Genomic DNA, 5,692 nt, shown 5'->3' with positions numbered 1-5,692 from the left:
GCCTTCACAGAGTCCTTGGCTGGCCCGACCCACCCTGCGCCCTGTTTCAGAGATTATTGGCTTTCCATTTCCAACAGCAAAGCTGAGCTGTCATGCAACCTACTTTCCGCATCCTCATCCCTCAGACTATCCAAAACAGCCAGCTTGTTAGGAGGTCAGCAGTTCTGAGGACTATAATGTGCATTTCAACAAACTCCATTCTTTGAAGAGGCCAAGAAAAACATCAAGCCATAAAGCGTGTAGCGATTACCTATAAGGAAAATAACTGAAGACTCGCACACATGCCGAGAACCTTTAAATTATTTATATTTCTTACACACCTGTATTTTCTTGTACATTCAATTATAGATCTCACATATAATCAATGTCACCATATTTTGATCATCTAGTATTTTTTCTACACTGTCCCAGGTACTGTGTGTGTATGTGTGGTGGAGTGGAGATATAAAAAGAAACTCATTTTGACTTTACCAATAAGGGATATAAAAGATATTTACAATGCTATATATTGCTATCACTTTCAAACACAAGGTACTGTTTTAAACACCTTATATATGTTGTCACTAATTCTCACATCCCTTTGAGGGGCTGTACTGTGTTTATATTTCTCTGTTGATGAAACCGAGGCAAGTTACTAGTTTGGCAAAAGTCACATACCTACTAGGTGATGGAGGTGAGATTGAATGAAATCCAGGTATTCGGCGCAAGCCCCTAACCATTTTATTGGCTGCGTCTGAGAAAGGAGGGGGTGCTAACAATTAATACATGGAGTTCTAAAAATTAGTACTTGTTTTACAGGAGCCTTATTCTTTTTTTATTTGTTGTGAAGCTAACAATAAAGAGTGGACTGAGTTTTTCATCTATTCTGGGAGGGGGATAGTCCCTGCACCTTTTTTCAGAATTACATCAGACCAACAATTTCACAGATAGGGTGAAACACTTCTCTGAACTGTTTTTAGAAAGTGTTTTCTTTCTGGACTGTTTGGCCTATATGGGACAGGAGGCAGTAATAATATCCACATTAAGATCTCTGTTGGTTAATGCATTAAGGCATGTGTATTGTGCAGCTATAATAAACCAGTCTTGTGCTAAGAATTAGAAAGGGTGCAAATTAAAAAAACAGAACTTTTCCCCAGGGATCTGTAATATCCAACAGGTTCCACCTTAATAACTGTCCAATCTTAAACACTTCTCTAAACCCTGACCTCTAAACACTGCAGTCAGTTTCTATCCCATTAATATCTTACAATAGGAATTAAATTTCAACACATGAAGCCTTGAGGACGTTCAAACTATATCCAAATCACGGCATATCTCTCTCTCTCTCTCTCTCTCTCTCTCTCTCTCTCTCTCTTTCCCCTCCTTCTACCCCTCTTCCCTGTCTCTCTGTCCCTGTCTCTGTCTCTGTCTGTCTCTCTCTGTCTCTGTCTTGCAATAGTGGAGAACAAATCCAGGTCCTTGCACATGCTAGGCAAGTGCTGTACCACTGAACTATGCGCCAGCTCCTATAATACTATTTCAGCCTACTTACAAGTGTGTGTGCCTGTGAAGATAGGCGTTTATTATTATTGACTAGACATGTATATTCTCTCAAGTATTAAACTTGGACTTATCAATAAACTTGAGTCATTTGTAGAAAAATGGATGTGTCTTGAGACTATAATCTTAAGTGAAATAAGTTGGGTACACAAGTTTAAATATCACCAGAGCTGGGGGTTTAGCTCAGTAGCAGCACACCTGACTTGCAAGCACGAGGTCCTGAGCTCAATCCCCACTACCAAAACAACAACAACAACAACAACGAAACTATCTAAAGTTTAAATATCACATTGTTTCTCTTATGTAAGAAATCCAAAGGGTAAACAAGGAACTTAATGAGGAGAAGTATTGGGAAGTAGGAAGAGCAGTTTCAAATGGAAGGGGAACGAGAGGGGCGAGAGGGAATGGAAGGAAGGAAAAAAGATTAGAAGGAAAAAATAGAAGCAAAACTTTGGTAAATGGGAAAGCAAAGAAAGGTTGGAAGAAGGGGAGGGGAATGGGAAAAAAAGAAGATTTAAGACATTATTCCCTGTGATGAATGTGATCAATATGTATGACAAATATGTACTAATAAAAAACATAAAGTTCAAAAAGTAAACAGGAGTCTTGTGTTATTTTGTAAAATAATAAGTTAAAATATGAAAAAGATAGTTTTGTTACTTATATACGTTAACATATAGATTTTTATGTGACCCAAGACAATTCCTCTTAGTGCAGCTCAAGCAACTCAAAAGGTTGGACACCCATGCTTTAATCCAAGAAGTAAAGGTAATAGGACTTACCTGTGTTCATTTATCCTGTCTTCCTTTGCTAAAGTCTCAGAGGACCAGGGAAGCCCCCTTATGAATGTTACTAACTCCTCCAACTGTACTTTTGATCCAGATTCATGGTTGAAAATTTAATCCCCAATGCAACAGAGTTGGCAGGTGAGATTTGGTAAGAAGTGATCTGGTCAGAAGGGCTCTGGCCTCATAGCATGGATTAATGTTTCCGTGGGAGTTGATTAGTTAGAAAAGCAAGCTGAGCTTGCTCTTGCCCTCCCCTGCTCTCCTGCCTTCTCTTATGGGATGATGCAGCGCAAAAGCTCTTGCCAGATGCCAATGCCATGCTCTTGAACTTCTCAGCCATGAGCCAAATAAAATTTTGTTCATTATAAATTGCTCAATCTGTGATATTCTGTTATAGAATCATGAAATGGGCCAAAACATTATCTGCTCCCTTTCCTACTTAAAAAAACAAAAACAAAAACAAAAAAACTGCCCACGAACTTTATTGTCTACAACAGTTTTAGTTTTACAGAAAAACTGTAAAGATGGTATGGAGAGTTCCCATAAACCCCACCTCAGTTTTCATATTATTAACATCATAGAATTAACATTAGGAAATATCTTTTATTTTCTGTTCTCCGAGCTCATCCAGAATACCATGGTACATTTAGTCATTATGTCATTAGGCTCTTCTCGCTGGGATAGTGTCTCAGACTTTGTTTTTGATGGCTATGACAGTTTTAACACTGCTGGTCAGGTATTTTATAAAATGTCCTGCTATTAAGATTTGTTTGATGTTTTTCTCATGATTAACTAGCATTATAAATTATTAGGAGAAAGACCACTGTGGAAAAATATTGTTTCCATCATATCTTGTGGAAGGTACATGCTATCAATAAGACTTTTTTTTTTTTTCAGTACTGGAGATCAAACTCAGGACCTTGCGCTTGAGAGGCAGGTGCAGTTTCACTGAGCTAAACTGTGGGCCCTCAACATGGCTTATTGCCATTGATGCTGACCTTGATCATCTGGCAGAGGTAGTGCTTTTTAGGTTTCTCCATTGTGAAGTTATTCTTCCCTTTTCCTCTCCTCTTTTCCATTGTATATTCTTTGGAAGGAAGTCACTATGTGCAGCTTCTACTTAAGTAGAAGAGTTAGATTGAGACTAGAGGATCTACATAAATAATTTAGAATTCTTTTCTTTGCCATTTCTACTTACTAAAATCACTCCTAGAAACTTATACGCAGTCAAATCCATTCTTTTTGGGCATATATTTCTATGAGTTTTGACAAATGTGTTTAGTCATGTAACTACCATCCAGATCAAGATGTAGAACTGTTTAGTAGTTAAGTGTGATATGTCAACTTGACTTGAGTAAGAACCACCTACCGGGTTAAGGGGCACTAAACAATAGGCTTATAGTCTGGATGGAATAAGAAGGAAAAGAAGAAGGAAATTTGCCCTTTTTATTGGAGCTCCTTTTTCTTTGTGCATTCGGAGGTTGATCTATACTTCCTTGAGCCTTTCAAGAAGATTCATCAGCTTTCTGACACAGATTCACACTGGCGACTCTGTGGTAAGCGCTCAGGCCTTTGATTGTGGACTGCTGGAACCCCTGGCTCTATACAGTGCTTCGACAGCTAGTTTGGATTCTTCTACCTTTGATTCTGCAGATGGCCGTTGGGACTGTTTTCCTTCTGAGCCTGTAAATCTACCTAATGAATCCCTTGTATAATTCTACATATGTTTTATATTGAGTCTATTCTTCTGGTGAACCCTAATACACATGGTAACCACTAAACCATTTTCTGTTCTTATTATTTTGCTTTTTCCAGCATGTTTAATAAGTGCGTTCATTCTGCATGTAGCATTCTGATTCTGGCATCATTCATTTGTCATATTGGAGGGGTAGTATTGCACTGTATAGATAAGATAGATGAGTATACCATTAGCTGGTTGAAGGACATTAGGGCTATTTCTAGTTTCTGGCGCTTATAAATAGAGTCACTAAAGACCTTTGCATGTGAGTAACATGTATGATAACTTTTTATTTCTCTTGGATATCTTTGATTTCTGGTGGTGTGGTAAATGTACATTTGACATTACAAGAAACTTACAAGTGTTTTTCCAAAGTGGATATGTCATTTTGCATCCCTGTCAGCAATGTGTCAGTGTTCTAGTTGCTCTGTGTTCTCTCCAGTACTTACTTGATATTATAATGTTTTGTTTTGTTTTTAGCCATTATAATAAGTGAGTATAGGTTTATCATTTTCACTGGATTTTTTTCCCCTAGTAATGAGAATTGAATCCAGGGCCTTAAGCATGATAGGCAAGAACTCTACCATTTAGCTATATATACTCAGCCCTCATAGAATATTTATAGTGATTAAGAATAGGCACTTTTTCCTCTGCATATTTGCCATACTTTTAACCTTTTTAGTGAAGTGCTAGTTTTTTGCCTGTTTTTAAAAGTTGAATTTTCTGTCTTTTTATCCTTGAATTTTAAGAGCTCTTTACATATTCTAGATACAAATCCTATTTCAATTGTGTGATTTACAATTTTTTTCTCCCATCCTGTAGCTTGTCCTTTCATTCTCTTGACAGTTTATTTTGCAGAACAATATTTTAATCTGATGAAATCCAACTTCTCAATTTTATATTTTATAATTTATGTTCCTGGTGTCATATCTAAGAACTCTTTGCTTAATTGAGATCAACAGAGATTTTGCCCTTTGATAAGAAGATATATTTTATAGTTTTATATTTTACATTTAGGTCTATGATCCACTTTGAATTAATTTTTATATAAGGTATGAGGTATGGATCGATATTATTTTGTATGTGGATACCCAGTTGTTCTATCATCCTTTGTTGAAAAGACTTTCCTCATTCAATACCTTTGTCAGAATTCAATTGGCCATTAGTATGGGTGTTTACATATATATAAACTCATCAAATTATACAGATTACGTTTGTGAAGTTCTGTTTATATCACTTATACCTTAATGAAGATGGTAAAAATTAGTTGATTGGCATGTGCTTTTAATCTCAGAACTGGGGGAGGCTGAGGAAGAAGGTTCGAAAATTCAGCTCTGGTCTGGCCAATTTAAAAACAGTGATACCCTGTCTCAAAATACAAATAAAAAGGGTCTGGGAATGTAGCTTAGTGTGAAGATAGAGTTTAATTTCCAGTACTGAAAAAAATCAACTGATTTCTTTTGTGTGAATCTATTTCTGAACTGTTACAGAATCATACCTGTGATAGCTGGGGATTTAGCTCAGTGGTTCCACCACCTGCCTCACAAGCGCAAGGTCCCAAGTTCAATCCCCAGTTAAAGAAAGAAAGAAAGAAGAAAGAATCATACCTGTGATAGAATCATATCTG

The sequence above is a fragment of the Fukomys damarensis genome, unplaced genomic scaffold (assembly GCF_012274545.1).
Source record: "Fukomys damarensis isolate Sample0158 unplaced genomic scaffold, DMR_v1.0_HiC HiC_scaffold_36, whole genome shotgun sequence".
NCBI classification, from domain to species: domain Eukaryota; kingdom Metazoa; phylum Chordata; class Mammalia; order Rodentia; family Bathyergidae; genus Fukomys; species Fukomys damarensis.
Note: the sequence above shows the minus strand (reverse complement) of the source record.